This window comes from Callorhinus ursinus, unplaced genomic scaffold, assembly GCF_003265705.2.
Source record: "Callorhinus ursinus isolate GAN/ISIS: 27379988/994484 unplaced genomic scaffold, GSC_fseal_2.0 scaffold6, whole genome shotgun sequence".
In the NCBI taxonomy this organism is placed as follows: domain Eukaryota; kingdom Metazoa; phylum Chordata; class Mammalia; order Carnivora; family Otariidae; genus Callorhinus; species Callorhinus ursinus.
Genome location: NW_027397068.1, coordinates 27,979,036 through 28,002,917, shown reverse-complemented (window position 1 = coordinate 28,002,917; position 23,882 = coordinate 27,979,036). Strand labels below are relative to the sequence as shown.

Below are 23,882 nucleotides of genomic sequence, written 5' to 3'. Positions count from 1 at the left end.
TTAAATTCTGTGCTCTGATGAGATGACCTGAAGAGAACATGTTGTTGAGTGGCTGGCTAGTGATGTTATAAAAGGCAAGCTTTTTTTTCTTCACGTGTTGAAGCTAAAGAGGGGATTTTTCACTTCAGTACTTCTATTCAAGGCACTGTGCTTTATATATAAAAAATATGGAACACTTCATGAATTTGCATGTCATCCTTGTGCAGGGGCCATGCTAATCTCTGTATCATTCCAATTTTAGTATATGTGCTGCTGAAGCAAGCATTGCTATATATATAAGATGATCTTTGAGGTAACTGAAGAGAATGGATAATATTCCTGTTTTGCTGGTGTAAAAGCTGGGGTCCCTGTTGATCTGATCTCATCTCTTTTCCCTCCCTCATTCTTACTTTATGTTCCAGTTCTCTTGAACTACTTGTATCTCCTGAATAAGCTGAATTTTCTTTTATCCAGGCCTCTTGTGTCTACATACTTCCTCCGCCATTAAAAACAGTCTTCTTGGGGTGCCTGGCTAGCTTGGTTGGTGGAGAGTATGACTCTTGATCTTGGGGTTGTGAGTTTGAGCCCCACGTTGGGTGTAGAGATTACTTAAAAACAAAGTCTTTCATTTTTTTTTTAAGATTTTATTTATTTATTTGAGAGAGAGAATGAGAGAGAGAGAGAGCATGAGATGGGGGAGGGTCCGAGGGAGAAGCAGACTCCCCGCCGAGCAGGGAGTCCGATGCGGGACTCAATCCCGGGACTCCAGGATCATGACCTGAGCCGAAGGCAGTCGCTTAACCAACTGAGCCACTCAGGCGCCCTCATTTGTTTATTTTTTTTTAAGATTTTTATTTATTTGTCAGAGAGAGAGCAAGAGAGCACAAGCAGGAGGAGTGGCAGGCAGAGGGAGAAGCAGGCTCCCCACTGAGCGAGGAGCCCGATGCGGAGCTCGATCCCAGGGCCCTCGGATCATTACCTGAGCCGAAGGCAGATGCTTAACAGACTGAGCCATCCAAACGTCCCCCCAAAATAAAATCTTTAAAAAAAATAAAATGGTCTTCCTTTAGTGGCCTAATCTGGCTACTGTTACTTGTCCTGCAGGACTTAGCCTTACTACCATCTTTTTTTTTTTTTTAAGATTTTATTTATTTATTTGAGAGAGAGAACGAGTGTGGGGAGGGGCAGAGGGAGAAGCAGACTCCCAGCTGAGCAGGGAGACCTACCCAGGGCTTAATCCCAGGACCCTGAGATCATGACCTGTGCTACAGTCAGACGCATAACTGGCTGAGCCACCCAGGCGCCCCCTTACTATCATCTTTTTAGAGATTTTGCTGATCTTGGAATTTAGACTGGATTTCCTTCCTGTGTACCCTTGTAGCCCTAAGGATTAAATTTATTTGCTTGTTTGTGGCTTCCTTTAGTTCCTGTATCTTCCACTATAAGCTCCTAGAGGACAGTTTCCAATCAGTATCATAATCACTCTTATTCAACACCTGGCACTGCACTTGGTATGGAGTGGACATTATGAATGAATGAAGTTTAGGAAGGTTAAGTAACTTGCCCAAAGTCGTGGGTATTAAATGGCAAAACTGGGATTTGAATCTATATTTTCTGACCTTCAGAGCCTGTCCTGAACATTCTCCTGGAGAGCTTTTGAAACCATTTTGATTCTTACTTCATTGGGTAGGGCTGGGATTTGGGAAATGGTAGTTTATTTATTTATTTTTAAGATTTTATTTTATTTTGAGAGAGCGATTGAGGGAGAGAGCACAAGCAGGGGAAGGGGCAGAGGGAGAAGCTGACTCCCTGCTGAGCAGGGAGCCTGATGCGGGGCTCAGTCCCAGGACCCTGGGATCATGACCCGAGCCGAAGGCAGACGCTTAACCGACTGAGCCACCCAGGTGTCCCAGGAGAGAGAGAATCTTAAGCAGGCTCCATACCCAGGGCAGAGCCCAATGTGGGGCTCATCTCATAACCCTGAGATCATGACCTGGCTGAAATCAAGAGTTGGATTCTTAACTGACTGAGCCACCCAGGTGCCCCAAGAAAGAAATTCTTGTATTTTGTTAATATTACCACTCTGTACCTTTAAAGTGGAAAAGTCTAAAATGTTTAACTTTTAGCAGTCTTGGTGATTCTTTGTAATAGAAATTTTCGCTGTCTTCACCTTCATAATCATGCTTACCAAAAAAGAAAAAAGAAACAAAAAACATTGAACTGTTGTTTTTAGGTACTTTGATGTTTTACCATATTGTGCTGCTTTCATGTAAGCAGAGCCAGCAATTTTTTTTTTTTTAAGATTTTATTTATTTATTTGACAGAGAGAAACAGCGGGAGAGGAAACACAAGCAGGGGGGGTGGGAGAGGGCGAAGCAGGCTTCCCGCTGAGCGAAGAGCCCGATGGGGGCTCCATCCCAAGACCTGGGATCATGACCTGAGCCGAAGGCAGACGCTTAACGACTGAGCCACCCAGGCGCCCCAGAGCCAGCAATTTTTTGAACATCAGATAAGAAAGATGGTGTCCAAGAAAAGCAATACTATAATCTTGGTACTGCTTTTTACGGATTTCTTAGTTAAATGACTTAATGCTTTCAACCAGAATTTTACTTCCTTAAATATTTAGAACCTAGGAATTTTGACATGGTGGTAAAATGTGACATTTGATATAACTTTCAGGAAAAGTGCTATCAATTAGGATACAGTTTGGGCTGTTCTCACAGAGACTTCAACAATAGAGAGTTTATTTTTTCACATGAGAGGTCTCAGAGGCAGGCCTGGGCTGGTATCATGGCTTGACTCTCAGCTCCCAGCATCACATCCATCTTCTAGCCGAGGGGAAAACATATTCCTGCCCCATTGCCCCTTTCCTCAAAGGAAGCTGGGAAATCTAGTCACATCTTCCACCATGTGAAGAAAGGAAGGACAGGCACGGTTCTTTGCTTTACCATAATAGCAAAGAAGTAATTGGGTTCAGCCCTTCTAGGGTGTGTGGCTTTAGCAACATTCTGATCATCTCTCTTAATTCTTTACTTTTTGCTGATGCCTGATATTTCAAAGTTTAGAGACAGGTCACTTGATTTGTAAGAAATGAAATTGAGTTCTCATTAGTTCTGACAGTCTTTTTTTTTTCTTAAAGGCTTTTTATTTGAGGGAGTGAGCATGAGGGGGGGAAGGAGCAGTGTGAGAGGGGGAGGGATAAGCCGACTCCCCACTGAGCAGGGAGCCTTACACGGGGCTCAATCCCAGGACCCTGACCTGAGCCAAAGGCAGATACTTAACCAACTGAGCCACCCAGATGCCCCAGTTTTGACAATTTTAAATGTGAATGAGTTTTGATTTCTTTGATTTCTTCCTGAAAATTAATTTTGATGAGTTGAGAAAGGAGACGATCATGAAGACATGGCATATCTGATAGGGTGTGGGGTTGGATTAGAGGTGTTGAAAATACACGATCTTTTATTTTTTTCTTCTTCAATGGCTGTTTAAAACTATGGAGGCAGTTTTACATAGGACCAGCGTTCTGGTTGATGGTATCAAATGAAGGAGTATATAATTTGAGCCACCAAAATAAGTGAGATCAGTGTCTCTTACCAGAGAATCACAGAAGACTTAAAATAATTTTTATAAAATTACTTTGTATCTGTCGGAATGGGCACTTCCTAATTCTTTGCTCTCTAGACTTTGATTTTATCACTGATATAGCATCTCTGTTTTCTTGGCTTTCCTTAAATTATTTCCACACCTGCTACCCATAGATTGTTTGCTTTCTGTTTTTTCCGACTCTTGCCTTGTAGGATGAGTTTCTCTGTTCCATAGTAAATTTGGGAATTCTAATCCATACAGAGGAAGAAAGGAGTCTCAAAGCTCCCCTACTTATGTCCAGTTCTTTGCATCTTACTCCTCTCTTGCCTTGACATTATTCATTATCTTGAAGTAGAAACAGAAGTAGATAAAAGTCTTGTTGGCTAGGCATATATTATGTATTGTCAGGCCTTTATTTAAATTTACACCCAGGGGTGCCTGGGTAGCTTAGTTTGTTGAGCATCCGACCCTTGCTTTCAGCTCAGATCGTGATCTCAGGGTTGTGGGATCAAGCCCTGTGTCCGGCTCTGTGCTCAGTGCAGAGTCTGCTGGAGATTTTCTTCCTCTCTCCCTTAAGCTCTCCCTTGTGTGAGTGTACTCTCTCAAATAAATAAATAAAATCTTAAATGGATAAATGTACACCCAGAGATCCCCCCATGTTGTGTAACTGAGAACTTTTTTTAAAGATTCATTTATTAGAGAGAGAGCATGAGCGGGTGAAGGGGCAAAGGGAGAGAGAAAGGAAGAGAGAGACTCGAAGCCGACTCCCTACTGAGTGCGGAACCAGACACAGGGCTTGATCTCACCGCCCTGAGATCATGACCTGAGCTGAAATCAAGAGTCAGAAGCCCAACCTACTACTGACCACCCAGGCACCCCAATGAAAACATTACTAAGACACTGATAGATCTAGAGCAGGAGTGAGCAAGCTGTGGACTTTCCTGTTTTTGTAGTTTTATTGGAAGACTTCCAAAACTTAAGGCAATAAATTTGTGTTTTAAGCTACTAAGTTTGTGATAATGTGTTATAGCAACAATAGGAAATTAATAAGAATGACCATACCCCTGTACTAAAAATCATTTCCCGGGCACTTGAGTGGCTCAGATCCCAGAGTCCTGGGATTGAGCTCCATGTTGGGCTCCCTGCTCAGCGGGGAGTCTTCTTCTCCCTCCCCCTGCTCTTGTGCTCTTGTGCTCTTGTGCTCTTGCTTGCTCTTTCCCTCTCAAATAAATAAATAAAATCTTTTTTTAAAAACTGAGTATAAGAGAAAGAATCACATACTCTTTGATATAGTCGTTTATCCTTGCTCTTGTACTCTGGCGCTCTTGTATGAGAGGGCGCCAACTTCTGAGACTAGGCAGATGTAAAATTATGAGTACTGTGTGATGAACACTGTAGATTATTGGCTCTTCGTTAAAATTTAACTTAGAAAAGGTGTTATTCTTTATTATTAGGCCTCTGACCCTCCATAATTCCAGGCAAGGTCTTGGAAGCAATAGTATCTTCCATTCATTGCACACATTAGGAGAAAAGTACTTTGAATTCTGCATCTTGTGATTCTAGGTCTCAAAGTCTAAAATATATTTAAGTATTTCAGGCAGTAAATGTATAACTATACAATTTCTTTTGATGTTACAATTTTTTTCCCTTGGTTTCTATTTTGGAAAGAAACCTGCAGTTAGCTTCAGGCGTTTATTTATAGTGAGCAGGAACGGTCTGTTCTTTTAAAATATTCTGATCCATTTGTGACAGGGTAGATTTTAAAAATCCAACCTAAAAGGCTATGAGGTATATAAACTATATGTATCAGATACGTAAGGCACCCAGAACTTCTATATGAAGAAAGTTCAAGAATGTTAAAGCTAAGGAAGCATTGTAGAAGAAGGATTCTAATTATAAAATCTGGTGAAACTTTCATAAATTAAGAAAGGATTTATAGGTTGGAGTAGGCTATTAGTTATGAATACTGTTCAGTGGATTATTTATTTATTTATTTATTTATTTATTTATTTATTTTTAAGATTTTATTTATTTGACAGAGAGAGACACAGCGAGAGGGAACACAAGCAGGGGGAGTGGGAGAGGGAGAAGCAGGCTTCCCGCCGAGCAGGGAGCCCGATGCGGGGCTCGATCCCAGGACCCTGAGATCATGACCTGAGCCGAAGGCAGACGCTTAACGACTGAGCCACCCAGGCGCCCCTCAGTGGATTATTTAGAAGGAATATGTTCTTTGATTTCCTTTTCTCTAGAACTTTTGATATGCCTTTGTCTAAAACTGTTCTAATATAGTAGCCATTAGTCATATGAGTCTATTTAAATTGAAGTGTTAGATTCAGACTATCAGACATCTATTTGTCTAGTTTCCTTAGAATTAGAGTTGACTTGTTTGACTTGTCTTTAATTCATTATAAGTGATAATTGGGCTTGAATTACAGGATGTGTCATATATAAAGGGACCATTGTATATAGGGCTTTTTCTGTTGAGTTTCTGTAACCTTTTTGCCCCATCTCACTGTGTTTCCAGTCACTAGTCACTCAGTCTGTTCACTGTACCTCTGGGCCAAACTCCCATGCATTGACACACACCCTGTTCTCTGCTGATTAAGATAGAGAAAATTTCTTAATCCAAAGGTTAGAGACGTATTTCCTTTATAGGATAATTTTATTATATTGGGAAATTGAGCACAAGTTTGTCAACTATAGTTAAACTATAGCTTAACCAAAGAGAACTGGGATGAAAGTAAATGGTGCCTTTCAGAGTGGATAGAATCTTACTTCTCTTCAGTCCTATACAGGTAGATGTAAAATACGTGTGGTTCTGACAGATTTCAGTTAATAGCTGCTTTCAGGTCTGTTTAGAGTACTGGGCCTTCCCACGGTGTTTAGCTCAGGCCGCTGAAGTAATTTCCTGTTCTCCAGTGAAGTTGGGTCTTTTTATAGGTCTTGCTGTGGCCAGTAGAAGAGGAAATGCTTCCCAAAATCCTTTTCTGCCCCACTTCCTCAAGGATTCTTTTTAAAGGCCTCAAAAAAATCTGTTAGATTAAAATGTTGAAGTCTTACATCTAAATTCTCATGTAGGCAAACTAAAAGCAACTCAGCGGTGGATATTAAATTTAGATTGTAAAGCACTTTGATAAATCGGTTTTGTCCCTCAGTTTGCACGTTAATATATTCTTTTCGTAAACACCTGAAGTTGGTGAGGAGTGAGGGTTGGCTTCAAAGGGTTGAATAAGCTGCAAAACAAAAACAGCTTCAGTTACAGATTCATTGAAATGTCCTAGAGAACTTCCATTTTTTATAACTTCCTAACTTAAGTTCTTGGTTGTTGAACAAGTCACTTTGTTATAAAGGTGGTTTAAATTGTTGCAACACTTTCTTTGGCAATTTTTGATGGCTTGTGTTTCTGATTAGTGTTTGTCTAGTTTCACCTGACTTTATTGAAAGAGTACAGTTTCTTATCAGTATCATGTGGTTTCAGAGACATCTCGGCAGTTTTTTGCTATCAGTATTGCCAGAAATTCTATATCCTGTGTCAGAATGTGCAGAGAAATTTTGTTCTTTTACTTTATAGTTGCTGTTATTTATTACTATTAATTTGTATACTTTCCCTGATACCGTATTTTGTTTCTCTCCTCTCATCAATCCCTGTGTAGGGCTCCTTACCCCTACCCAATGACAGACCTCATTTTCTTGTTGGGTTTTGACTGCTATGTTTATCATATTCAAGTTTCATTCTCAGGGAAGCTAAACTTCTCTCTAAATTGGGCGCCTGGGTGGCTCAGTTGGTTAAGCGACTGCCTTCGGCTCAGGTCATGATCCCGGAGTCCCGGGATCGAGTCCCGCATCGGGCTCCCTGCTCAGTAAGGGAGCCTGCTTCTCCCTCTGACCCTCTTCCCTCTCATGTATCTCTCTCTCTCTCTCATTCTCTCTCTCTCAAATAAATAAATCTTTAAAAATAAATAAATAAATTGGTCGAAGCATCTGGGGCAGTCTTTCCCTACCCAGGGACGGTAGAAAAGAACTGGCAACAGATTTGAGTATTGTATGTGTGAGGGAGCGCTAGGCGGAGGTTGTAGCAGAGGGGCAAAACTATTGACCGCTTACATAGTGTGGATCTCCATTCTTTTAGAACCTCCATTAAGTTTTTGTTCTTTGGGAAATAGTTTAACACAGTCTAAGAACACAGAGATTATGAACTTGAATTCATATCCCAGTTTGCCCAGCTTATTAATTGAGTGCCCTTGGACAATTAACCCCTCTGAACCTTTTGTCTATCCTAAAGATGACAGTGTTACTGTTTTCCTTAGAATTAAATGAGAATTAAATGATGTTAGGTGTTATGGACTTTAAATACTGTCTCATTTGGGATGCCTGGGTGGCTCAGTCAATTAAGTGTCTGACTCTTGATCCCAGCTCAGATCTCAGGGTTGTGAGTTCAAGCCCTTCATTGGGCTCCATACTGGGCCTGGAGCCTACTTTAAAAAAAAATTCTATTTCATTTATATAATATTAGCTGTTGCTGTTATTTAATTACTGAGTTGCCTCTAGCTTTCTAATGCACTATCAGAAAGAGAAGGAGGTGCCTGACTGGCTCAGTCGATAGAGCACGTGACTCTTGATCTCAGGATTGTGAGTTTGAGCCCCACGTTGGGGGTACAGGTTACTTTAAAAAAAGAGAAAAGAAAGTACTGATTTCAGTAAATGATTGGTTTTCTGACATACATTACCAGACTTGCATTTTTTTCTCCCAAACTGTCTGATACATCATTGAAACGTTCTTAAGGAAAAGTCAAAACTCTATAGAATCTCTTATATTGTTTAAACATGACAATGGATGGTAGTGATAGTTGCACAACAGTGTAAATGTACTTAATACTTCAGAATTCTGTACACTTAAAAGTGTATACTCTGGGGCGCCTGGGTGGCTCAGTTGGTTAAGCGACTGCCTTCGGCTCAGGTCATGATCCTGGAGTCCCGGGATCGAGTTCCGCATTGGGCTCCCTGCTCGGCAGGGAGTCTGCTTCTCCCTCTGACCCTCTTCCCTCTCGTACTCTCTATCTATCATTCTCTCTCTCTCAAATAAATAAATAAAATCTTTCAAAAAAAAAAAGTGTATACTCTGTAACATAAAATGGTAAATATTCTGTTATGTGCGTTGTATAAAAAAACATGGAAACACAAATAATGGAGGAGGAGCAGTTAGGTTAATATAATCTTTTCTTTCAAGTTACCAAAGCAGGGGAGGAAAGCAGTTCTTCATGACCTTTTAACAAGAATCTCAGTCCTTACCCATTTATCTTGTCCTAAGTGTGTTTTAGAGGTGCCAGGGTGGCTCAGTTGGTTAAGCAACTGAATCTTGGTTTCATCTCAGGTCGTGATCTCCAGGTTGTGGGATTGAGCCCTATGCTTAGCAAAGAGTCCGTTTCGGATTCTCTCTCCTGCTCCCTTTTTCCCCCTTTGCCCCTCCCCCTACTCGTACATGCCCTCTCTCACTCTCCAAAAATAAAATCTTTTTAAAAAAAAATTTTTAAGTCTTTTATCTGTTATTAATATAGCCACTCCAGCATTTTTGTGGTTACTTGTAGGCTATATCATTTTCCATCCTTCCACTTTTAACCTGTTTTTTTTTTTAGATTCTTTTTTTTTTTTTTTTTTTTTTTAAGACAGAGAAAAAGCAGAGGGAGGGAGGGGGAGGAGCAGGCTGATGTGGGACTTGATCCCAGGACCCTGAGATCATGACCCAGGCCGAAGGCAGCCGCTTAACCTACTGAGCCACCCAGGCATCCCTAACCTGTTTTTGTTTTTGAATGTTAAATATGTGTCTTGTGGACAGGATGTAAGAATGGTATCTTTTTTTTAAATCCAGGCTGACAAGCTCTGTCTTTTGATTGAAGTGTTTTGTTTTATATTTAATGGAATTATTGGTGTGATGGGTTTATTTCTGCCATTTGATACTTTTTTCTTCTTTTAAATTTTTATTTTAATTCCAGTTAGTTAATGTACAGTGTTATATTAGTTTCAGGTATACAGTATTGTGATTCAGCAATTCCATACATCATCCAGTGCTCATCACAAGTGCACTTCTTTTTAATTTTACTTCATTTATTTATTTTAAAGATTCACTTATTTGTTTTACTTATTTATTTTAGAGCGAGAGTGCGCACAAGCGGAATGGGCATAGGGAGAGGGAGGGAGACTCTCAAGCAGACTCCGTGCTGAGTGCAGAGCCCAGCACAGGGCTTGATCTCACAACCATGAGATCACAAACTGAGCCAAAACCAGGAGTCAGATTTTTAACTGTGTTACCCAGGTGCCCCTTTTTATTTTTTTGCTTTTTTGAGAGAGAGAAAGCATGCACTGAGCAGGAGGGGCAGAGGGAGAGGGAGAGAGAGAATCTCAGACAGGCTCCATGCCAAGGGCAGGGCTCAGTCTCACAACCCTGAGATCATCACCTGAGCCAAAATCAAGAGTCGGATGCTTAACCAACTGAGCCACGCAGGTGCCCCACAAGTGCATTTCTTTTTTTTTTTTTTAAGATTTTATTTATTTATTTGACAGAGATATAGCGAGAGAGGGAACACAAGCAGGGGGAGTGGGAGAGGGAGAAACAGGCTTCCCGCTGAGCAAGGAGCCTGATGCGGGGTTCGGCCTGAGCCGAAGGCAGATGCTTAAGGACTGAGCCACCCAGGCACCCCCCCACAAGTGCACTTCTTAATACTTATTTATTATATCTCATTTTTGTTTTTCTATTCCTCCTTTATTTCTTTTTTTCATTAAATAGATTTTTTTAGCATACCATTTTAATTCCTAAGACCTTTTAAAATTCTTCTTAAGATTATTAGTGTTTGATCTAGGAATGACAATGACTCAGCCTTTCACAGTGTAATTCACTTTAATGCTAACTTAATTCTAGTAAAATAGGGGCGCCTGGGTGGCTCAGTCATTAAGCGTCTGCCTTCCGCTCAGGTCGTGGTCCCGGGGTCCTGGGATCGAGTCCCACATGGGGCTCCCTGCTCAGCGGGGAGTCTGTTCTCCCTCTGCCCCTCCTCCTGCTTGTACTCTCTCTCTCTCTCATAAATAAAAATAAAATCTTTAAAAAAAATTTAATTCTAGTAAAATATATAAGCTTTGCTCCAAATACATCCAGTTCTTCCCCCTTCCTTTGTTTCATATTGTCATGTGTATTATATCTTTACATCATACAGGGGTAACAATAGAGGTTTATAATTATTTTATGCAGTTGTCTTTTTAATCATCTAAGAGAGGAGAAAAACACATTTATACATTTACCTGTGTAATTATTTTTACTGCCTCTCTTATTTCTTCATGTGGATCCCAGTAACCATCTGTTGTCATTTCTTTTGAGCCTGAAGGGCTTTCTTTCTTTCCCTCCTTCCCTCCCTCCCTGCCTGCCTGCCTGCCTTCCCTCCCTCCCTTTCCTTCCTTTCTTTCTCTTAGTCTTTCTTTCTTTTTTCTTAAAGATTTTTATTTATTTGAGAGAGAAAGGCAGAGATAGAGCACGAGCAGGGACGAGAGGGAGAAGCAGGCTCCCCACTGAGCAGGGAGCCCAACACGGGGCTTAACCAACTGAGCCATGCAGGCACCCCTGAAGGGCTTTCTTTAGTATTTCTTGTAAGGGAGATCTGCTTACTATAAACTCTTACAGTCTTTGTTCATCTGGGAATGGCTTATTTCATACACATATATATATATACATACACATATATATGTATGTATTTATTAAGTAGGGTCCATGCCCAGTCTGGAGCCCAATGTGGGGCTTGAACTAACAGCCCTGAGATCAAGACCTGAGCTGAGATCAAGAGTTGGACGCTTAACTGACTGAGCCACCCAGGTGCCCCTTCTCTTTATTTTTGAAGGATAGTTTTGCTGGATATATTAGTTTTCTGTTATTGCATTAAAAATTATCATAAATGTAGCACCTTAAAGTACTGCCTCACCAGTTTCTTTAAGTCAGAAACCTGGGTTTGGCTTAGCTGGGCCCTTTGCTTGGATCTTAAGATCTACAGTCAAGATTTGATCAGTGTTGTGGTCTCATGTGAGGCCTGGGATTCTTTCCAGGCTTACGTGGTTGTTGGGAGAATTCATTTTTTTTCTTTTTTTTAAGATTTTATTTATTTATTTGACAGAGACATAGCGAGAAAGGGAACACAAGCAGGAGGAGTGGGAGAGGGAGAAGCAGGCTTCCCACAGAGCAGGGAGCCCGATGCAGGGCTCGATCCCAGGACCCTGGGACCATGACCTGAGCCGAAGGCAAACGCTTAATGACTGAGCCACCCAGGCGCCCCGAATTCATTTTCTTATAGCTGTAAAAATTATAGTGGCCTGAAGCCCTATTTTTAAGGGGCTCACCTGATTAAGTCAAGTCCACTCAAAAAAAATTTCTTTTGATGAACTCAAAGACTGATTAACTTTATCTGCAAAAGTCCTTCATCTTTGCCATATAATGTAACTTAATCATGAAAGTGACATCCATCGTATTTGTAGGCCTCTCTCCATACTCATATGGGAGGTGTGTATACCAGGGGTGGGAATTGGGGTGGGGTGCATATCAGATTTCTCTCTACCACTGAATATAGACTTTGTTGTATCTTCTTTCAGCCTTCTGAATATTCCAATGCTTCCTAGTCTCTGTTGTTTAAGGGGGGGAAGTCAGCTGTTAATTTTATTGTGTGTCTCCCTATATGTGATGTGTCATTTGTCTCTTACCATTTTCAAGATATTCTGGTTTTCTTTGGCTTTTAATAGTTTGACCATGATGTTTGTAGGCATGGATCTCTTTATGTTTCTCTTACTTGGAATTCATGGAGCTTCTTGGATGTGTAGTATAAAGATTTTAATCAAATTTGGGAAGTCTTCAGCCATTATTTATTCTTTTTTTTCCTCTTATTGTGAGTCTCCCATTACTTGTGTGTTGGTACCTGTGGTGGAGTCTCACAGGTTTCTGCAGCTCTGTTCTGTTCTCTTTTTGTTCTTCAGAATGAACAATTTCTATTGATCTGTCGTCATTTGCTGATTCCTCTTGTCTGCCCCTCGGATCTGTTGAGCCCCTCCAGTGAATTTTTCATGCATTTATTGCACTTCTCTCACTCTTTTTTAAGATTTTATTTTTAAGTAATCTCCACACTCAACCTGGGGCTTGAACTCACAACCCTGAGATCACGAGTTCCGTGCTCCACTGACTGAACCAGCCAGGCGCCCCAGTTATTACACTTTTCAACTCCAGAATTCCAACTTGGGTCTTCTTTATAATCTTTTTGTTGAGATGCTCTGTTCATTGAGTCATTGTCATCATACTTTCCTTGAATCCTTTAAGCATGGTTTCTTTTAGTTACTTGAACATATTTATTATAATAGCTGCTTTGAAATCCTTGTCAGCTAAGTTCAGCAACTGAACCTCTTCAGAGATAGTTTCTATTGAAAACAATTGTTTTTTCCCTATGTATAGAATACACTTTCCTGTTTCTTTGCGTCTTTCATAATTTTTTTTAAAGCTGAACCTTTTATTTTGTTTGAACATTTTAGACAATATATTTTTATTTATTTTTTAAATATTTATTTGAGAGCTTGAGCAAGCACGAGCTGGGGGGGGAGGGGCAGAGGGGGAGGGAGAAGCAGACTCCCCTCTGAGCACAGAGCCCAACTCAGGGCTCAATCCCGGGACTCTGAGATCATGACCCAAGCAGAAGTCAGACACTTAACCAACTGAGCCACCCAGGCGACCCTTAGATAATATATTTTAGAGACTCATGAATTATATCATCTCCCGCCTCTCCCACACGGGAGGGGGTCTATTTCTATATATTTTTTTAAGGACCTGCCTGCACAAAATGTGCTATTGCCAATATCTCTCATTTTTTTCCCCCAATTCTTGTTTGTTTTTTAAGCCTGGTTTCCTAGGGGTCAGCCTTGGATCAGCATAGTTAGTGTTAGCCAGTGACTTGGTCAGAGGTTCTGCATAAGCACCTTGAGCCATAAGGCTTCTGCCCTTAGACAATGAATTTGTATGTAGTAGGTTGGGGAATGAATTCAAAGCATAGGCAATTTATAAGTTCCAACTTCTACTTTGTGCCAACTCTTCTCATGTCCATGATTCTTCTGTATCTGTGAAAGACCTCACAGCCAGAGATAAGTGGGGTCCTTGCCAATCTTTCCTAAGCCTGCATGCCGCTTTGTGCAAGCACATAGCCTTTCAGACCACCACGGATAACTTACTAAGGTCCGTCATGGTTGTGCCATTCTCAGGACATCTCTGCTAAATTTCCATCAAGTATATTCATTTGTTTCTTGCCCTAGTCAATCTTGGGACCATTGGCTGATGCAATATTGGCCTTCCCCATTGTTTGCCACCAAGATCACTGTTCTCCTCAACAATACCCCCTGCATATGGAATTTTTCTACATTCTTCTCTTAATCATTTATCCCCCTCTAGCAGTGATGGTGCTGGTTTTGCCCCACACTGGTAAAACTAGCATTGATGGAGCTGGTGTGATGGTTAAAACACCACAGACTTGTGCTCTTACCTGAGGTTCACGGTTTTTTCTTGAGTAAATGCTTTTCGATTTGTTATATGTCTTCAGCCAATTTTCAGAATCCTGAAATGGTTGTTTTTGATTTCGGGGGAGAGGTGGGAGAGGTTTTGCTTAGCTCTTCGCCATTCCAGCAGCTCCAACCCTTAGTGTTTTGCATTCTACCTTTTTTAGAGGTTTTATATTTTGGAGAGACCTTACTAATATTACTATGCTTTTAATGTTAATTTATGTGTGCTCAGAAGCACTTTTTATGCAATGTTTAAATGTTTTTAAAGGCCTCTTGACCACATATTACTTAGCTTCTTGCACATAGTAGTTGTTTCTAGATATGTCTCCGGAGGCAAGGGAAACAAAAGCAAAAATGAACTGTTGGGACTTCATCAAGATAAAAGCTGCACAGTGAAGGAAGCAATCACCAAAACTAAAAGCTAGCCTATGGAATGGGAGAAGATACTTGCAAATGACATGTCTGATAAGGGTTAGTATCCAAAATATATAAAGAACTTATCAAACTCAACACCCAAAAAACACAAATAATCCAGTTAAGAAATGGGCAGAAGACATGAATAGACACTTTTCTGAAGAAGACATCCAGATGGCTAACAGACACATGAAAAGATGCTGAATATCACTCATCATCAGGGAAATACAAATCAAAACCACATTGAGATGCCACCTAACACCTGTCAGAATGGCTAAAATTAACAACACAGGAAACAATAGGTACTGGCAAAGATGCAGAGAAAGGGGAACCCTCTTGCACTGTTGGTGGGAATGCAAGCTGGTGCAGCCACTCTGGAGAACAGTATGGAGGTTCCTTAAAAAGTTAAAAATAGAAACTACTGTATGATATAGTAAATGCACTACTAAGTATTTACCCAAAGGATACAAAAATACTGATTTGAAGGGGTACATGTACCCCGATGTTTATAACAGCATTATCAGCCAGACTATGGAGAGAGCCCAAATATCCATCGACTGATGACTGGATAAAGAAGTGGTGTGTGTATGTGTGTGTGTGTATAGATACACACACACAGGAATGTTACTTAGCCATCAAAAACAATGAAATCTTGCCATTTGCAATTATGTGGATGGAGCTAGAATGTATTACGCTAAGCAAAATAAGTCAGATAGAAAAAGACAAATACCTTGTGATTTCACTCATATGTGGAATTTAAGAAACAAAGCAGATGAACATATGGGGAGGGGACAAAAAAAAGAGAGAGGGAAACAAACCATAAGAGACTTTTTTTTTTTAAGATTTTATTTATTTATTTGACAGACAGAGAAGGAACACAAGCAGGGGGAGTGAGAGGGAGAAGCAGGCTTCCTGTGGAGCAGGGAGCCTGTTGTGGGGCTCGATCCCAGGACCCTGGGATCATGACCTGAGCCGAAAGCAGACGCCTAACGACTGAGCCACCCAGGCATCCCCCATAAGAGACTCAAAAATAGAGAACAAACTGAGGGTTGTTGGAGGGAGGCTAAATGGTGATGGGTATTAAGGAGGGCACTTGTTATGATGAGCCCTGGGTGTTGTATGTAAATGATGAATCACTGAATTCTACTCCTGAAACCAATATTGCACTGTATGTTATCTAACTAGAATTTAACTAAATATTTGAAAAAAAAAGATAAATGTGGCATGGTATTTGCCCTACACTCGATACCCAGGAAGTGATAATATGTGTGAAGTAATAATAGTTCCTCTTTAATTATTGATGTAAATGGCAGTATCTTCATTTTAAAGACGAGGTAACAGATTTAGAGAAGGAAAGTAACATTTTTAAAAAGATTTATTTATTTACTTTATAGAAAGAGCGAGAGCCGAGGAAGGGCAGAGGGAGAGAGAGAGAAGCAGACTCCCTGCTTAGCACAGAGTCTGATGCAGGGCTTGATCCCAGCACCTTGAGATTAGGACCTGAGCAGAACCCAAGAGTCAAATGCACAACCTACTGAGCCACCCAGGCGCCTCAGAAAAATTTTTAATTCGTCTTAAAGCCTCTAAGCCTAAAAGGTTGTACATACATGTCTTTATCATAATAATGTACTCCCCAGATTGTGTAGTCTTACAGAAACTTGCCCCATGGTATTCTAGTATCCTTAATTTCTTTCTCCTTACCTTTATCTATCCTTGTCTAGATAAAGTCTGCTAATCAGGGACCATGTCCATGTATTTAGTCAGTGTTTGTGGTAGATTCTCAATTAATACTTTTATTCTGTATAGTTCTTAGCATTATAAGTAACATCGGTGGCTTATGAGACTCCATAATTAATATTTATAAGTGTCATGACTTAAAATATATTATTTACCACACTTCCAAATAGTTTGGGGGCTAGAGGTGAAGGATCTGGAATGATTTCCTTTTCTTACAAACTTTACAACTCAGAGGAGAGAGCAAGAGAAGGAAAGTATGAGGAGAAAAGAGGCTAGATTAAGTACTCAGAAATGAACTTAAATTTTGAGGGACAGAACCCAGAATACCCTGCTCTCCAGTCCCACCACAAATACTGATAACACCTAACAGTTAAAGAGAGTATGCCAGCAAGAAATTTTTTGGCTTATAGTGACTTAATTATTAATGTATTGAAATCTTTTTTTTTTTTTTTTTAAAGATTTTATTTATTTGAGAGAGAGAAAGAGAATGAGCGATGTGGGACCCAATCCTGGAACTCTGGAATCATGACCTGAGCCGAAGGCAGACACTTAACTCACTGAGCCACCCAGGCGCCCTGTATTGAAATCTTTGATGACAAGTTACAACTCTTGTGACCTGTGCTTTTTCCAATGATATATTATGAGGGTTCTTAAGAGAGTTACTACTGTTTCTAATAAAAGGATTTTGTGTTAGTGATTTAAGTACTTTTGGTTATAAGAACAATAATCACTCTTTGTGGGGCTTTATGGAAGGAATAAAGTATTGTAATGATACTGCTGTCTCAATTTAAAGCATGCATGTATATAGTATTTAATATCATTGTCTAGTTGGTCTTATTATAGCTAATCACTCTCACAAGAGAAAGGGTTTATTAACATAAGCATCACTCATGTCTTCAAGAATTAAGACTCATTGAATACCTGTTTTCATGTTCCAGGTAGTATTTCATTCTTTGAAGAAACACCTCAGTGTAATTCTTTTATAATATAGGTGGCAAATTATTTCATACTCTGTTCTTAGAGATTTATCAAGTTAATGCAGAGAAAGCAACTTAATCTTAAATTGCAACTTATTTTAGGACCTTGCTTTTGGTTAGAGTAGAAAAATTTCAGTTTGGGTACCTGGGTGGCTCAGTTGGTTAAACAACTGCCTTTGGCTCGGGTCATGATCCTGGGGTCCTGGGATCGAGTCCCACATCGGGCTCCCTGCTCGGCGGGGAGTCTGCTTCTCCCTCTGACCCTCCCCCCTCTCATGCTCGCTCTCTCATTCTCAAATAAATAAAATCTTTAAAAAAAAGAAATTTCAGTTCATCTTATCACCTGCTTAAATTATAGAAGAACACTTCCATAATTGAATAATCCATAATCAGTGAACTATTTTAGATTTTCTGTGAACCTCGGCTGCTCAGAACACAGTCAAGAGCTAATAAGCAAAAAAGTTAACAGCAAAGGGTTAAAAACAAAGAAGTCTGTACACTTAATTAGGTACCACGTTTTTATATATGAAATACTGTCCTCTCAGTATGCTTCTTGTTTAGCATAATTCTACCAAAGTCAGGTTACTGATTTAGTTACCTGTTACTGTGTAATAGACAACCCCAAAAGTTGGTGGCTTAAAATAACTGACATTCACTTTATCACAATTCTGCAGTTTGGTCAGGTCTTAGAAGGAACAGCTTACCTCTGTTTTCCTTGATATCTGCTGGAGCACCTTGACTGGGGCTGGAGGATTTATTTCCAAGATGATTCAGTCATATGGCTGGCTGGCAGGTTGGTGCTGGCACCAACTGGGAGTTCAGCTGGGGCTATTGATCAGGTCCTCAGTTTTCTTTCATGTGGATAGCTAGACTTTTAACAGAATAGTGTCTGGGTTCCAAGAGAGAATGTCTTTTTATGAACAGATGTTCCAAGAGGACAAGCCTCAGTTCACAAATATTTAACTAATATACCATTCATCAAAGGTGGTTACATGGCCAAGTGATGGGGGAAAGGATACAGAAAGCATGATATATTGCAGGTAACCAAAGTTAATAGCCTGCTACAGTTATGTGCCTCCTCAGTTTGTAGTGAAATAGCCTCCCCTCCTGGAGGCCATTTTGAAGCCTTAACATTCATAGCCTTTGGCTCAGTAATTTCACCTCTAGTGGTTTGTCTTAAGGAAAGTATATAAATTCCCTGGATTTGTATCAAGTCTTCATCTAACTCTCATCCATAGCATTTTGCCGAGGGTGAGGTAGCTGGGTAATGCAGGAGTTGGGACTAAAACCAGATTGTCTGGTTCCAGAGCTGTGTGCTTAATCATTGTATTATACCACCTCTCATGTAGATAATGTCTGTATATAATCATGTTGATGATGTAAATGAGAAGCTTATAACATTTAATAAAAATAGAAGTTGTATATATAAAAATCTGAAAGGATATATATCAAAATATCTGCAAAGGAATGGGTATTACTGTTCTAATTTTTTTAATTATAAAGATACTTTTTATGAGCCTACCATGCAAACTTAATATGTTCTTCATATGTATATGGGTTTTTTTAAAAAGAATTTTTAATGTTTAAGTAATCACCCAACGTAGGGCTTGACAACTCCAAGATCAAGAGTTGCATGCTCCACCGAATGAGCCAGCCTGGCACCCCTTAGATATATTTTAATTCTGCTCTCTTTCTTTAATCCCTCCCCACCCTCCGATTTCATGCTATACATATCTCTTGAGGAGATCCTTTTTAGATCCCTGCAGTCCATATGTGCATATATAGAAGTTTAGAATACACTTACTGAATAGTTTCTTAACTAATATTCTTCCGCTGGTTTCCACATTATAGTTTTACCTACAATGACTTTGCATCCCATTTCCAGTTATTCTCATAATGGTTAGTTCCAAATCACTATACTTGAGGAGGTAAAATATTGCCTATAATTATTCTGGCTAAACTAAAATGACTTGGTGATCATACAGATTCCTTAGCTCCCGTACCCTGTTTCACAGTTAGTAGGTCTAGGACAGTGGTTCTAGGGCACTGATTCTCAACACTGGCTGCACCTTAGAATTACCTAAAAACACGGATGTTTGAGTTCCACCTCACACTAATTTGAATGAGATTCTGTAGGTGGTGGCACTTGGGATGTGTGGGAATGGGTGGGTGTTTACAACTCTTGAGACAATTTTCACCATGAGGCAAGTGGGGAAGATACAGAAAATAGTTCTGCACTTTTCAAATAGTTCAAAAAAGGTCGTAGACTATTAATAAGCAGTTTTCTTTCAGAAGCCTATATGGGATTGTATAAATATTCATGAACTATTAGGAACAAATTTTTCTTTATAGTGGAATTATTACTGCAGTTTCCTTAAAGGTGAAAACCTTGCATGAGCTCACAAATGAGTCTTGTTGCCAATTCGCAAATGAAGAATGTGGTCAAAGTAGGAAAAGTATATGGAATTACTTGATTTATGCATTAAAGCAGTCTAGATAATTTCTTCTTTACTGTTTTGGATATTATGCTGTAAAGGATACTTCTTTCATGTTGTACACCTGAAACTAATATCATATTGTATGTCAACTATACTTCAGTTTTAAAAAAAAAGAATACTTCTTTTAAAATAATGGGAAATTGTATCACTGGAAGGCCATGTCCTTATTTTATTTATTTTTTTTTTTAAAGAAAGAAACTAAACTAAATACCTTGGCTTACTGACAATCTACATTTCAAAGGTTCTCTGGACTAAAAGCTTATTCTTCACTTAAATGACTTCTCCCCAGCCATATTTAGAGTTCATCTAGGTTATAAACCATATCTCCAGTTATTCATGCTGTTCCAGATTGGGTAAAACAAGTATCAAAAGTACTGACGGGCCAGATAATAGCTTAAGCACTTCTCAGCTTATCTTTTATCTCTAGATGTAGATATTTGGAGAAATGCAGCCCTTTAATGAGAACCGGAGTAAGGCATCCATTTACATCTCTTAGGATTGGTTAAATAGAGTAAGGTCTATTGAGTATACTTTTGATGTTGTTGCCAGTCTCTTTTTTCAAATGTATACGTGACACTATCTGAAGAAATACTAGAAACACCTAGTAAACATTTTTCTGATATCTATTGTTAAGCTATATTCAGGTGATCACATTTTGAGGCTTGGTTTTCTATTTGACTATCAGTGATAATCGGGTTACATATAGGGTATCTGTGAGCTGCTGACTTTAATAGGTCAGCCTGTGTAAGTGTGTAAGACCCAGCTTTTTGGAGACCAGTGTGACAGTTTCCTTTGCTTAAATGTGAAGGGAGCACTTTTTTTAGAGGTCTGTACCATGGTTTCAAAAATCTGCTGTATAGTATATAATATCTATTTGGGTTCCTGATGATTTTACTCTTTGTCATTAGTAATACCTTTTGGGAAATGGCTGGTTTCTCTTTTATATAAATGGTAGGGTTTAAAAATTTTTTATATTTGCGTATGGTTGACACAATGTTCTGTTAGTTTCAGGTGTACATCATGATTCAGAGTCTATAAGGTTATGCCATGCTCACCACTAAATAGCAGTTTTAGAGTACAGGTGTACAGACATCTCATAACATTTCATCCCTTTGGAGTTTTGTTTCTGGTATATTATTATAACAGATAATACTGAATAGTTTTCTTCAAGTTTTTAGTCTTATTCTTTTGGAATTGTCTGAATGTCCCAGGTATCTTGTGTAATTAGTCCATTACCTTTTCATGTGCTCTGCAAAATATATTTTCCTCTTGCAAATGAAAAGGCAAGATACACAGAAGCTTGAGAATTGCCCTGAATATTCTCCTAAGGCAAGTACAAATATCCAGGGCTTCATTTTAGCCAAATAGACTATAAATCCTCTTCTGAATCTATTTAGTAAATCAAATTGTGAACAAAATGTACTTAACATATCTGTATGTGGACACTATTATTTGGTAGTGCAGTAAGCTAGTCTCCTCATGGTTGAAGTGAGACAAATAACTTTACCTAAAAATGTGAATTTCTCCAAGAAGCAGGATTCATTCTGTGCTCTGACGATTCTATAAGCTTTAAATTTAAGTGGATAAATTCCAAATGGCACTAAATTTTATTAGACAGCAAGTGCAAGAATAAGGAAAAAAAACTTACTGTAAAGAGGAAGAAAAGGTAACTTTACGTTGGATAAATCTGGCTGACTTAACCTTAATCAGGTGATCCAGTAATAGGACAAACTAATAGGAAACTTCATGTCTTTCTGATGTGATGTACTGAGAAGGCTTCAACAGTCCTTCCATTGGGGAACATTCCTGCCAGAAATGCAGGACATGAAACTGGTCAGGAGGAAACAGACAAACTCAAATGTATAATGTATCTCAAATATCTGCCCTTCAGTGTTTAAAATTGTCAGTGTCTTGAATGGCAAAGCATCAGGAAGACTGTTCTAAATTAAAAGAGATTAAAGACACAACAAGGCAGAGCTTGATTCTTAATTGGATTCCGATTTTTAAAAAGTTTTAAAGGGACAACTGTTAAGATTTGAATATGGACTGTATATCAATGTTAATGTCCTGTATTTGGTCCTTATTCTGTGGTTATATAAAAGAATGTTCTTAGGAAATGCACACTGAAGTGCTTAGTGGTAAAGGGTTATGATGTCTGCAGTTAGCTCTCAAATGGTTCAGCAAAAATAACTGCATTTGGAAGTTTGAGAAAGCAAATGTAACAATAATAACAATTGGTTAAAGGTAAAGGAGAGTATTATGAGAACTTTTTGCTGAGTTTTAAAAGATACAAAAGGGGTAATGTAAGAAAAACAACTTAGACTTCCTGTGCAGTTGTTGGGTGTATGATTCTAGCATGTTTATATATGTTACTTCATTTTATCATTACAACATCATTCTTATGATTATAAGAACATGGCCTTCCAGAACCACACATCTAATTTATTTCAAAATATTTATCCCTTGAATGATTTCCCAGGCAGTAGAAAAGAAATTGGGCTAGTTCAACTTCTAAACCATCGATTTTGATATACTTTCACGCTATTATCCCCAGTTTATAGATGAGCAAATTGAAAAATAGATTAACTAGCCCAAGTCATACAGCTATGTGACAGTGCTGGAATTTGAACCTAGACAGAGACTGAGCTCTTAACCACTGTAACATAGAATATTACAAAGTCTGTACTTTTACACTGAATGAATCTCTAAGATTTGATGGTTAGAATGAGAAAGAGTAGGGTTACTGACTTTGATTTTCTTTGACTGCAGAAGGAATAGTATGACTACTATAAAGTTTTGTAAAACAAGATAGTAAAAATCTTAAATTTGACTAAAATCTCTTTTCTTTATCTGAAGCATTGAATGCTTTTTTTTTTTAAGGTTTATTTATTTGAGAGAGAGAGTACAAGCAGGGTGAGGGGCAGAGGGAGAAACCGACTCCCTGCCAAGCAGGGAGCCTATGCGGGGTCCATCCTGGGACTCTGGGATCATGACCTGAGCCGAAGGCAGATGCCAAACCGACTGAGCCACCCAGGCGCCCTGCATTGAATGCTTTTCATTTGTATTTTCTCTATTTTTCTATTCTCTTTTTCATTTATTTCCACTGTGATCTGTATTATTTCCTTTCTTCTGCTTGTTTTGTGTTTAGTTTGTTCTTCTAGTTTCCTAAGACGGAAGTTTATTCATTTGAGATATTCTTCTTTTTTAATGCAGACATTTACAGCTATAAATTTCCATCAAAGCACTGGTTTAGCTGCTTGTTGGATGATCGTTTGAACCAATCAGACATGTGATAGTAGTAGTTTCTAAACTTGTATGTTAATCACCTGGGGAACTTTTTTAAAAGGTTCATTCCCGGGGTGCTGGGTGGCTCAGTCGTTTGAGCATTGGATTCTTGATTCCAGCTCAGGTCATGATCTTGTGGTTGTGGAACTGAGCCCTGCGTCCTGAATCTGCACTGAGTGCGGAGTCGGCTTGTTCCTCTCCCTCTCCCCTCCCTCTCCTTGAGCTTGCCCTCTCTCTTTTTCTCTAAAATAAGTAAAATCTTGGGGTGCCTGGGTGGCTCCATCGATTAAGCATCTGCCTTTGGCTCAGGTCATGATCCCAGGGTCCTGGGAATGAGCCCTGCATTGGGCTCCCTGCTCAGTGGGGAGTCTGCTTCTCCCTCTCCCTCTGCCTGCCACTCCCCCTGCTTGTGGTCACACATGCTCACGTGCTCTCTTTCTGTCAAATAAATAAAATCTTTAAAAAAAATAAAATCTTTTAAAGGGTTCATTCCCCTAAAAACTGATTTAGTTGCTCTGAGGCAGGCCTCAAGACTGGTTTTTTTGTTTGTTTTTAAAGACTACCCAGATGGCTACCATCTGAAAACTTACCAAACTATACCCTCGGTGTTATTTGTTCACTCTTATATACTTACATTATACTTCTATTTAAGAAATTGTTTCAAAGTACCTAGGTAATCCTGAAGCATCACTTGATTTAAGAACACTGATGTCTTTAATTTTAGTAGTAGGGGTAGGATATAGAGATTTTGGTTTGTTTCTTTGACTTTTTAACATTGTGCCATGTATTTATTGATTTGATTTATTTGATCTATTTATTTATTTTAGAGAGAGTAGGGGGAAGGGGC

The 23,882-nt window shown here is 39.3% G+C and overlaps 1 protein-coding gene and 1 pseudogene across 2 annotated transcripts in view; one reads left to right on the top strand and one right to left on the bottom strand.

Annotated features, from left to right (window-relative positions):
* Positions 1-23,882, top strand: part of SNX3 (sorting nexin 3) — a 44,635-nt gene that overhangs the window by 5,624 nt on the left and 15,129 nt on the right. The gene's annotated exons all lie outside the window — the stretch shown is intronic.
* LOC112819507 (U6 spliceosomal RNA) lies at positions 162-261 on the bottom strand (annotated as a pseudogene).